The sequence below is a fragment of the Aythya ferina genome (assembly GCF_964211825.1).
Source record: "Aythya ferina genome assembly, chromosome: 7".
NCBI classification, from domain to species: domain Eukaryota; kingdom Metazoa; phylum Chordata; class Aves; order Anseriformes; family Anatidae; genus Aythya; species Aythya ferina.
In genome coordinates, this window is record NC_140302.1 from 25,397,691 (window position 1) to 25,410,546 (window position 12,856).

The 12,856-nt window shown below is 45.1% G+C and overlaps 1 protein-coding gene across 2 annotated transcripts in view; it reads right to left on the minus strand.

Moving 5' to 3' along the window:
- Positions 1 to 12,856, minus strand: part of COL17A1 (collagen type XVII alpha 1 chain) — a 54,611-nt gene that overhangs the window by 37,301 nt on the left and 4,454 nt on the right. Inside the window, exon 1 of one of the 2 annotated variants that reach the window (XM_084524993.1) lies at positions 3,082 to 3,337. The exons of the other annotated variant lie outside the window; for it this stretch is intronic. The gene's annotated coding sequence lies outside the window, so the exon portion shown is untranslated. Of the gene's footprint in view, positions 1 to 3,081; positions 3,338 to 12,856 lie in introns of those variants that run through there. 2 annotated transcript variants of the gene reach the window in all.

Here is a 12,856-nt window from a genome sequence, read left to right on the forward strand (position 1 = left end):
CATTGAAATCACTGCTGTGAATGCTGTGTGTGTTCTTCCTCCTGACTTGGATCCCTCCCTAGTCACAATTACTAGCCCTGGCACAGGTATGAGTGTCTGCCAAGGCAGAAATACCAGAAAGAAACATTATGATTGTGAAAAAGGAAACATCAGCGCAAAAAGAAAACACTCCTGCCAGAAGCCAATATATAGCTGCTCACTCCTAGTCTCACTAAGATAATATTTCATGTTGTGTAGCTGCAAATGCAGGGAAGGAAGAAATTTTAATTCACACAGAAGGTGATAATAGGCAAAAACTCTCCTCTGCATTTGATGACTCCTTAAAGCTGAAGGCCCAACTGTACAGAAAACTACACACTGAACAGGCTGAGTCTGAAAATGTTTGGGGCAAAATTCTTTCCAAGTTTCCAGAGTGTGGTTGAGGCAGAACCCAAGGCCCCCCAGTTGAGCTGCCACTTGGGTTTGGTCCTCGTGATTCCACCTTACCCTCCTGCAAAGCATCTGCCAAGGACCACCTTCGATGTTATGCTTCCTACCCATGAACAGACAAGGACACGAGGCAGGAATACGGAGGAATATCTGAAGCTCGGATTCAGATATTGAGAGCTGCCTTTGAGCAGCTCCTGAAGCCCCATCCAGGTCCTTACACAGCCTTGGCAGCAGGACACGACCCAACCCCTGCAGTGTTTGCTAGTACTGGAGATTTCCAAGGGACTAGCCAGGGGGCTGATTCCTAGGCAGAGCTCTGTGCATTACGAGAGCTTTGCCTTCAGCAGGACACTGGTCCTGCAAGGGAAGCTTCCCGGCCATTCCCTCCAAGGAAAGGCAATCTCTGCTACTCCTGATTGTATCAACAGGGGAAGCACCTCTGCAGCTTCTTCCCCAAAACCAGATGCCAAAAGCTGCTGTAGGGATGTCAGCACTACAGCGTTATGTTTGGAAACTGCTTCCCTCCTGCCTTATAGCTGCAGAACTCCTCTTTCTGGCACTGGGAGGAGGCCAGTACCACCCCTGAGCGCACACATCTTCTGTGTCCTCGCCTTTCCTTGAGAAAAGGCATCTTGCTCTGATACCAAGCAGAATTTTGATCTTGCGCTTGTCTTTGCCACGTGAATGCGAAAGGCAGCCCAGGCTCCTGCAGGCTGACCGAGCTTGACTCCCACTATCTGCCAGGACTGGCTCGCTTCACCAGCTCCTCCTAACTGGGTTCAGGAAGACGTAGCTGTGGGCAATGTCTGAGGTAAAGCAGCGGCGCTGTGGAATTGGAGGAGTCACCGGCAATTATCTCGGAGCGACAAGCAGGAGCTTGTGATGTGGGATCGCTCTCCAACAGCACAGACAATTTAAGACAGGACAACACTCAGGTTGGTTTAACACAAGCTTGGGGCTGAAACGTGCTCGTGGCACTCCCAAAAACAGGGAATTTGCACAAGGAACCAGGAGGGATCTGTTTAGATGTGTGCTTTCCACGTAAGCCCAACGCTGCTGCTCACTGAGTGCAGCACAGCGCACTGGCGAGGATGCTAAGGCAGCCTGGGATGGGACGTTCAAACTCCCCGTGTTATTTCAGAAGCTAGGTATTAGTGGTGTGCAATGGCAATTAAGATTATTACAGGCACTTCTCAAATGGGAAAGGAAAAACTATTTTATAGCCACGAAGACTTATTTTGGTGGAAAAATGAAAGCAGGTACATTTCAGATCTCTTTGTTCCTCTGTAACAGCCTTCCACTTATCCTGTCTGACTGCTGTTACTCTCACAGCACATCCCTTCAGCACTCTTCTCCCTCTATTAGTATGGCTCCTGCTGGGAGACACTCCTTTAGGAGAAAAAGGCACCAGCAGGTGCTGAGATTAATAATTTTTAATGTCAGAGGAACCCTTTGATCACAAATACACTGAGACTCGGTAGATGCCTCCAAACCACGTCACTGACAGTGTTAGAAGCAAATGCCCTGCCTGCCACCACATCAAATCCTCTACGGGTGCATTTCAGGTGCTGCTGTCCTAGGGCAAACAGAACCAGTTAAAAAAATGCCCCCTTAGCTCTCCCTCACCCCATGTCCCACATCTAGGACCCTGACCTTCTCACTCTGCTTTAAAGCTACTTCTTTCACTTCCAGTCACTCAACCAACAGCAACATAGTCAGGACCAAATCAACAAAACCAGGTCCCCACGTCTGCTCACTCAGTAGATCCCCTCAGACGATGCTAGTGCCAGGGAAGCAGGTTAGGCACACGACCAAAGCGTGGATGTGCTGTAGGACAAGTAACAGCCCCAAAGCCTCACTACAAGTCAGTCCAAAGACAGGAACAGAAGGCAGGGCTTTTACCTCATGTCACTGTGTTCAAGCTGCCAGACCAGCTGCAGAAAGGATTCAAAGCACTTCTCAAATCAGACTTCTCTGGCTTATTGTGATGAAGCTTCAAAAACACTTTTACAGGGCCTTGTAACTAACCTTCTATGACAAAATGTGGCCCAAAATCTGTAATCAGTGACTCAGTGCTGATAAATAAAGCTGCCTGAGACAAAGCAAAGCTTGTCTGTGGCAAAATGGACTTTCACTCCAGAGTAGCTCCTGGCATTTTCAGGACTTATTCCTTTATATTACAGCCCGCAACCAGCACCTGAAGCTTAAATTTACAGTCATTATTCTTCCAGCACATTTCAGATCCTCTTGGATTTAAAAACAGCCAGCAGATGATCCGCATTTCACCACACTAATGCCCTTGCACAATGGAGAGCATTCAGTTACCTTTATCTATTTGCATGGTGGTTTCACAAAACGTATTAAAAATTACATTGAACTTGGCTTCGCATTTCTTATCTCCCACAAGATATACTCCTTGCACTTAATGCTCTTTTTAAAAGAGCTATAGTCTGTGACAAACACAACCCCAGAAGACCCAGCTCTTATACAATTCTAATTTTACACTGTATTCCCCCACAGAAGAAACATAACACCTCCTCTATTTTGTCTGAGAACACAGCATCCTGCAAGGAATCTGGAAATAAAATAAAATAAAACAGAAAATAAAGGATATTTTTCTTCCTATTTTTTTTTCTAAATAATGTAACTTACCTGGTATGCTTTGGTTACTGAACTGAAAGTCTGTTTTTCTCCTCAACTGTTTCCTATGAAATTTGCCACCTACACCTTATATTATGTGCCTCCAGAGGTGCGTGGAATCAGAGTGATCATCCAGAAATGTTCACCTCTTCTTTATTTAACCTGTTTTACTCTCGTCCTTCTTGGGCTTTTCTATCCCTTGCTCCTAAACAAGTCCTGACAAAGGTGTGTCGTGGTTTCCTGCCTCACCCTACCCTTCCAATTATCTGAACTCACTGGAAAAAAAAAAAAAATCTGCCTCCAGGAGTCAAACTTCACTGAAAGCAAGAATGTTCCTACCTATTTGCTCAGGTAGATTAACTGTTTAGATCCCAGACAGACAAAGGAGCGAAGGCTTATGTCAGGGGAAACAAACTGTTACAGCAGGGCTTTCTGATACATGATCTGAGCATTTTAACACACGAATCTCACCTGTTCTGGCATTTTCTTGCAGAACGTTATTACGCAGCACCTGCCGATATCTCTGCAAAGCTGGCTGTGAGCGAATCCTATTTTGCTGCTTGCATACGCTGGAGCAAACTTCCAGCTGGTACAAACAGGCTGAAAACAGAAGTCAGTGCCCTGAACTGCTTGCAGCCCCCACAGACATTTATGCTCTATTCAGGAGACAGCATTAGCAGTAAATACTGTAATCAAACGAAACACACCAAACTGAGTAAGGAACAAGATTTCTTCCATGTCTACCATGGAAGCAGAAAAGCAGCCACGGAGGGTTGAAGACAAACTCCATCCAGCTCACAGCTGTGTCCCACCATGGCCCATATCAACAGCGATGGGAGGGCTGGGTGAATGAGTCGAGCACACGCAGATATGCTCCTGGTGTTCGCTGGAGACTTCTTTAGTCAAAGGCAGAAAATTTGCAATCATTCCATGAGGGTGTTTTTTCCATTAATTTGTCCAATTAGTTTTTTGAATCTGTACAACATTTTAGCATGCCCAGTGTTGTACAGCAAAGTTTCACAGCTTACCTATGCCTTGTGTGAAGATTTTTCTCCTCCTGAACACGGCAGTGTCATTTGGTACTCTGTTTCTTTATACATTTTCAGAATTCACCAAGGCTTCTCTTACCCTACACAGACTTTGTCAGACTCATACTGCTGCAAGGGAGAGAACTTGAGGCTTCATATCTATTTTTGCACAGACCTTTTGAGAAACTGTAGCTGTGTCCAGCCAAGATCATACTCTGCTCATACTGGAAATTTCTGAAGGTGTTGAGAGACACAGCTGGTATGAAGCACTACACAAAGGCTTGGCCCTGGGTTTCTTACAGGGGATCAAAACTTCTTCAGAATTCATCAAAGCATCTCTTAAATCCCAGAACTTGTATTTATATTTATCTTTAGTCAGATATGAAGCACGGAGGAAATCTTTCTGTGCACTAATCAAAGGATATTCAGTTGTCTAATCCAGCCACATGTGCTAATGAAGCCATTAAGATGTGTAGAGCTGTCAGGGACCTCACCAGCCTGGGACTGCTTTGGCTTCTGACCTGACAGAAAGGACAGAAGTGGCTTTGGCTTATGACCTTCATGCTCTTCAAAACGTTGCATTACCATCCCTCTTATTATCAACTCTACTTCCACCCTGCAGTTCAGTGATCTCATTTTACATCTGCTTCCAGCACCACAGATGTGTGCTTCAGGCGTATCCTGGCTGCTCACAGACAGAAGCAGTTCAAGGAAAGGACTGAATGCAGTAGGCTACTGTAGGTCTGTAAGACCCACTGGGGCTCACTGGACTGGCACACTTTGCTGGAGCAAGAGGTGGGACCTCAAATTCTAAAGCAATGCCCTCAGCACTGGAGGAATTCTCTCCCTATTTACCTTTGTCCTACAGCTTTCCTTATACATATATGCATAAGTATTTATATGCATAAACAGAAGAAGTAGTCAGAGCAATTTTGATAAAATAAGAAAATTGCAGTATTTTAACCTATACAGTGTGGTCAGTGACAAAGATATTGGTTTAAAGTTTCTTGACAACAAAGTGTTTGTGGAACTGCTCTTCATGAGTCATTTTGCCAATTTCTTACTGGAAAGAAAAAAAAAAAGGGGGGGTTGGAGGGATGGCATTGAGGTGCCTTAAAAGGAAACTGGAAATAGATCACATCTTGAGAGCACTGACTCTGCATTTAAAAGTGGAAATGTAGCAGAAAATGAAGCTGAAGATGCTGGTAAAATCTGCCCAGTGAAGCACACTCAAATTCACTGAGGTTCCTAATGCGCAAGTGTCAACATCAAGGACATAATTTAGAGAGGTCCTGAGCAACCTCACCTCGTACTGGCCAGCAACTGCCTCAGGTATTCAGAGCCACTGAGAGTGAGGTGCTGCGGCTACCTGGCTCACTGCAACGCAACGCAACAGAGCTATCTTCAGGCTCCTGTGAGCTAATCTGGAGATGACTGCTGAATTATAAAGCCCTGCCTGAGAACAGACTTGAGCAAAGACCTATGAAATGTTCCAAAAGTTTACAGCAGCTGATGCTGACACTGCAAAGGCAGGGAAGATGAGGGAGAAGTCCACACTGCGCATTCACTGCACCTGGAAGTGGGCTGTGCTACGGCAAATCTGAATCACTTTGCCCTCTGCAAGCTGGGCCCAAAGATAAAAAGCCTCAAAGCTGAACCCCGCCATGGCTGTCTGCTAGCAGCTGAAGGTATGTTCGTGGTTTAGAAACAGCCAAACGATGACAGCTTGTTATCTCCAACCTCAGAGGGATCTGTGCAGCACAGGATAAGGTGCGTATTGGGCTGTCAGTTGACACATAAATTACATGGCTAGTGAATCAGCCATGAATACGGCTGGAATATTGCAGGCCCACACAAAGGTGCTTCACATAGGGAAGAAGCAGCAACACCTATTTCTGGGTAGCAACTGCAGCTCCCTCAGTGCCTGGGTTTGCACACTGGGCCAGGCAGCTCGGAACCAACCAGAGCCTCCTGAGTCACGCCTTGACTCAACGCCCCGAGCCCACGGCCTGCACATCCCTTCAGAAACTCATCGTGAGTAACCTCGGGCATGAATAACAGCCCCGTGGGGATCTGATCGTTTCTTTAGGGTGCTGGGAGATGAGTAACGTCAGGATGCAAAAAAACCAAACACATTGCTAACACAATCTACCAGGTCCCAAGAGAGCTCAGTGATCAGGAGAAGACATCTTGGCTGTTTGTACTCATTCATATAAAAGCTGTACAGCTAAGGACCATCTTTCCTCTCTCCTTCTGGATTTATACGGACCAGGATAAAACACGGATCCTTAACAGTGCAGGATAAACTGAACTGTGCTGGTCCAGAATGGAGGGACTGGGCTGTTTGGTGGGGAATGAGTTCTGGTGGCCTCTGCCCAAAGCCAAGCCCACAGCAAGGACAGGAGGGCTGTAACTCCACCCGGGTGCTCTGCACAATGGGCGTACACATTGTCCTGTGCGTCTGGGACTGCTCCTGATGATGTGGGCTGTGGTGACAGGCAGGTCCAAACAAAACACACCGCTGGCCTCTTAGAGTCCCCCTGTCCTTGCAGCCTTCTGTGTGCGCCGATGCTCGGGCACATTTTACATCTTGGTACAGGACGGGCCATGCAGCAGGGATGGGCTGGCAGAACCAAGACTTACCACACACATCAGACTCACCTCAGAAGGCACCAAGGCTGGGATGTCAACAGACTCGTTTGCAAATGTGACCTGCTGTCACCTCTGTGTCTCCTGCTCTGCCTCACCCGAGGCAATCAGGAAGCCAGCAAACCACAGCTGGGCAGAAAACCACAGCATCTGCCATGGAACAGAGCTGCGAAGCAGAAGGACCTGATCACTGCTGCTCTGAGGGGTGTCCTTGGGAGTTTATGTAACTTTTATCCATGAGACTCCTCTCCTTAGTGCTGCGATGATGAATAATCCCTTTTGCTGTCCTCCAGGTAAGAGTTGCCCTCAGCACATGCTGCAGACAGGGACAGAGCCACGAGCTGCACTGAGCCTCTTGTTTGATGCTGCTAGGTACTCACGGCCAGCCCACTGCCCGATGTGCTTGGTCAAAGACAAAGGAAACCAGTCCTTGAGTATTTTATTTAAGAGACTGTAAAGTCCAACTTCCAGTATCAATAATTTCCTATCCCTTAACTTTTAGAAAACTTCTGACTGCTTGCAAGCTCGCTCACAGACTTCTCTCCGGTTTTAGCACTGGTGCCAATTGGTCCAAAACTCTTCCCAAGGAAACACATTACATTATTTGCTAACCCTGCATGTCAAATGGTTCAGCCAGCCAGGCAGCAAAGGGACAAAACCAATGCCAGATGACCTGCCTGTGGTGCTGCCAATACAAATAGAGGAGAAAAGACAAAGCAAAGTGTTTACAAAGAACTGGCAACAAGCAAAAACAATAAAAAAAAAATATCTGGCAGCCCCCAGAAAAACAAGATTTGATTTGTGAATTGCTCACCAGCCATACCCATGGCCAAAATTTCAAGCAATCAGTACTTCAAACAAACAATTCAACCACTTCTTCCAGCTGCCAGTCCAAAGCCCGCAGCTTTAAGCACCATCACAAAAAGCAACACGGAGAGAATATGCAGGCCAACAGTACACACAGAACAAAAGCTTGAGACACTTATCTTAGAGATCTGCCTCATAAACCGTTGAGTATTGGTGAAAAAGCATGATTTCCAGCTGCCCTCTTGACAGAAAATTTAAAACCTCCATTGGCAACAAGTCCTGGTGGAAAACCTCAGGCGGGCTCAGCCACAGCTTGCAGCAACTCACCTCCTGCTTGGTGGGAGAGATTCTCATTAGCAGGATGGGAAACACATGGGAGGGTGGCTGAAGGGAGGGGAAGGAAAAAGTTAAGTTGGAACAGACCTACAAAGGCCAAGTCCAGTGCCTGACCACTTCAGGGCTAACCACAAGTCAAAGCATGTCGTTAAGGGCATCATCTAAGTGCCTTCTGAACACTGACAGGCACGGGGCATCAGTGTTCCAGTGTTTGACCACACTTACAGTAAAGTTTTTCCTAATGTCCATTTTGAAATATTTTCAAGATCTAACTCTGCTTTCAAGAGTAGATCTCTTTATCATCCGCTTTGTTGTCACACAAGCCTTCCCCTGAAAATCTTCAGAAGTCTGGGAGTTGAAAAAGCCTGAAAACTCTTGCACCAGAACAGAGAAAACATGTCAAAACCACAAAACACACAGCATGTCAGGTAGACAAGGCAAGGATACTTCTACAAATATACTTCTGCAGGATTCCTATCACATGGAAAGCACCTGGTAATTTTGGAGCCAGGATAGAAAGTAAATGATTTAAATTCAGCCTATTTTATTAACACAGTTCCTTACTGTGCCCCATTTACGTGGCATGCCAGTCTGTCACATTAGGGAACACACAAAAAAACATAAAAACCCAAGCCAAATGAAACAAAAACAACAGCCAAACAAACAAACCACACATAAAAGAAAAGCTAATACAAGTCTTTAAGCTTTTCAGTTCCTATGTTTGCACACGACAGGCTCTTTTGCAGTCCCTGCACCGTGTCTGTGTGTGGTTGCCTGCCTGTGCCCATGTGTACATTGATCATGAAACTGCCTTTTTAGTAAGATTCAATTAGAAAACAAAAGGATGTTAAGTACAATGGCCTGAACCCAGGTTTTGTACTCCAGCACCATTACTGCAGATTGTGTGAAGATTTCTGTTTCTTTTTTCTTTTTTCCCAGGGCAGCAAGGAGAATTACTGGGCATATAAGTTTTCACCAAGTTAAATGGTTTTTAACAAAGAAAATACCAAAGCTTTTAAAAACAACTTTTCAAAATATCTTTTAATCACTTAAAATGAAAACCCCTCACACTAAGCATCAAATCAAGAAAATAATGAATTTCTTCCAAAAATATTTGTTTAAATAAACCCTGTTTGGTAACTACCTCCTAACGTTCTCAAGCTGTAGTCTGGTTCTGGGCAGAACTTGAAGAAAACCATTGCTAAATGAGGCAGATCCAACTAAAACCAGCTATGGTAAGTACAAGACAGTTGATTTTTCAGACCTGGATGGTGGTAACAGCTGGGTATTGTTCCCCAGGAATATTTTTCTGGGATCATTCTTTACAATAAGAGGGAGGTGAGAGCACAAAGCTTTTATATCTCTATTTTCACTGCTTTAACAAGCAAATAAAATCACTTAAAAACCCACATTTCATGTACAATCCTGAGACTTGGTTTTCACTCACTTCTGCTAGGTTTACCTAGCTAAGATTCAAGAGTAATAAATTGTCTTATATAGAAGAACGTTAGAAGTCTCTGGGGACCAACTCAGATAACAAATACCATCCATACCATACTACAGCAATATATGAGGGAGTTGTGCTGGGCACTGCTGTGGTGTCATTTCCCGAGTGCATTTTTTCTAGTATCAAAAACGAGGGAGGTTAAATGTTATCCTAGGCACAAATGTTGGAGAAGACTAGGGAGGATGACAAAAAATAAAGGCAAGCTGGGAAACGCATGTGAATTCTAATTCTGCTGCATGCTGAGCTCGTAGATGTGCTCCTGTCTGTCTAATCATGACAGGAGATTTGCTAATTAACACAGGTGACTAATATTGAAGGGGTCAGAGCCTCCCCTTGGCCTAAATCTGTGTCAAATGGAAATCAAGGCATTACATGTTCCATGGAGAAGCAAGAGAAGGGCAGCCCAGCGGTGAATACATTCATTTGGAACATGTAAAATCTGGTGCAAGTCCTTTCTCTGAATCACTTTTACAGTGACTTAAAGATGAGATTTTCACATTATTGGCTCTAATCCTCAGTTAATCTGTCTTGGGCTGAAGGGACTTGAGAAAATATTTCCTTTAAAATAGTAAGTTTTCTAGGAGAAGTATCAAGATTATGAAGCCATGCTTCTGATGTAAAAATAAATAAATAAATGTGGTTTTGTAAAAACACATCAGAACAGCTGTGCTCTGCAGATCCCGAGAGGTTCTGGCTGTCCCTCTAGAGCCCACCCATGATGAAGGCTGAGGCCATTCAGCAAATTTCCTGATTCAGACTTTGAATGGAAGACCAAAAAAGCTCTTCAAGATTTCTGTCCCAGAGGTGATGTCTGCTAAATTCTCCAGCAACATGCTCCTTCCTCTTCGTCGCTAGGAAGGCCCTGCCAGTGATTAGGCTCTCAAGCATTTCAGGGTGGTGCTCTCTTTTCACTGCCAAAGTAAACAGAATGATAAGTCCTGGATGGGCTGCTGAGGCACTCCTTCTGAGGGAACACCTTGTGAGCTATGTTTATTGCCATCGATCAGAAGAGATTCCATACTTCTGCCTTAATCAGCTTCTTGTTATCACAGAATCACAGAATTTTCTAGGTTGGAAGAGACCTCAAGGTCATCGAGTCCAACCTCTGACCTAACGCTAACAGTCCCCACTAAACCATTTCCCTAAGCTCTACATCTAAACGTCTTTTGAAGACTTCCAGGGAAGCACCACTTTATGGGTGCTTCCCGACCACAAATCAGCTAACTTCCAAACACACGTTTATCAGACTATTGCAAATGAGTTTTGAATCGGTAAGAGACGGTTTCTCATAGCATAGGGCTGGATTGTGCTTGCTTCTGTTGCATTTGTTAAGATCCGCATTAACACTGCATATTATAATGGAGCAACTATAGATCTTTTTTTCAGAACAAAGGGCAACATCATCCCACTTACTACAACTGCCTGAGGCAAGGAGTCATGTGAAACTGATTTTATTCCTATTTCTGCCTCTATTTATTTGCCACGCTGGTCCTCAGAAAGGCTCAATTCTGTCTTACTGCACCTGCTTTTCCTGGGGCACGCAGCCTCCCCTGCCATGTACAGGCTTGCAAAGCCCTGATTTAAATGGCACTCCTTTATTAGCAGATACATTCCAGAGGCATAAAATATTATTATCCAATACACATGGCTGGAAGACTGCAGATCTTCTCCTGCAGGACTGGGAACACAAGACAGGACATGAGCCTTTTGGTCGAATCAGTCTCCAGAACACACCTCCCGTGGCAGCTGGAAGCTTCGTACGTGTTTTCAGTACTGAGGCTGGAGACCCTTCTGTCTCACACCGTAAAAATGACTGAAGTAAAGAATGAGGTAGTCCCATGCAGAGCCAGTAACACTTCTTCAGGGCTGCCTCCTCTTTGGAAACGTTCTTCTGTGTTGTAGAAATTGTGTCTCCGTCACTTTTCCCCTCTCCACTCTCGTGTGACCCCACCTGGAGCACTGTGTTCAGCATAAAAAGGACACCAACCAGTTAGAGCAGGTCCAGAGGAGGACCACAAGGACGATCAGAGGGCTGGAGCACCTCTCCTATGAAGACAGGCTGAGGGAGCTGGGGTTGTTCAGTCTAGGGAAGAGAAGGCTCCAGGCAGACTTCACAGCAGCTTTCCAGTACCTAAAGAGGGCCTGCAGGAAAGCTGAGGAGGGACTCTGTCAGGGAGTGGAGTGATAGGACTAGGACTAAGTTTTAAACTAAAAGAGGGAAGATTTAGATTAGATATTGGGAAGAAATTCTTCACTATGAGGGTGGTGAATCACTGGAAAAGGTTGCCAGAGAAGCTGTGGATGCCCCATCCCTGGAAGTGTTCACAGCCAGGCTGGATGGCGCTGGGGGCAACCTGGTCTGGTGGGAGGTGTCCCTGCCCATGGCAGGGGATGGGAACAGGGTGATCTTTAAGGTTCCTTCCAGCCCAAACCATCCTGTTACTCTGTGATTGCTTCAGCTCAGGATCAACTGATAAAATGAAGAACTAGATGGCTGCTGATAAGACTTACGCAGTTTACAGCACCAATAAAAAGCTGGACCTGGAATAAAAGACTGATGTACCGGCTCCAAAGTACTTTTTAAAGTGAGCAAAAAGGCTATGAAAGCCTAAGTACCCATCCAAAGCTGCTATAGTCTATACTGCACATGGGGTTTGTGGCAAGGGTTCATGGAAAATATGTGAGAAAGTAAGGAAAATATTTCATTTTTATTGCATCCTGAAAAATAAGAGAACTCTATAGGTCTTCAAAGCAATACAACTCATAAGTTCATGCCCCAAATTCAATCCTACATCCACGGAAGCTTTGATCTACAGATCTGAAAGCAGGACAAATGCTTTTGTCCTCAACAGTGGGAAGGGAAGCTCATGGTAGAAAACATCAAACTAGACAGTAGTGGATTTGGTTGCAGTTTCTAAATCACTTGTGTAGCAGTGCAGTATCTTTTTCTTCCTAAGTCTTTAAAAAAGATTCATGTGATGACAACCTCCAAGCTTAAGCCATTTCAAATTCATCAGCCATTTTTTTAGAAAATGGAACAGGGTGGATGGTCTGAATGATTACATCAGATTTCCGCCTCCTTCAGATCATGATGGAGACAGCAAAGCCAACAAGCTTTAAGCTGTTGTATCAAGAGGTACAAATGCCAGCACGGAGCATGTTTAGCCGTCCTTGACTCCAGGAGAACCCCTCAGGAACAAGCAGTAAAGGAGTCACAGAGCTCAGCGGAACTGCAGGTGACTCAGTCTGCTAACATCTCTTCCCACAGACGATGTTATAGGTGTCTTCCTCTAGAACATATTTTTCTTCTGACTTTGAAGGCGAATTGATTGCTTGCAAAAAGACTCCCTTCCGTCTTTCCTAGCTTTGCAAGGAGCACAGCAGTCATTTCATTCAGCCTGGTCACTGCAAGGCTTTGGAGACAGCAAACTGCAGTGTGCTGCCTGCTCTGTGGTGGCAA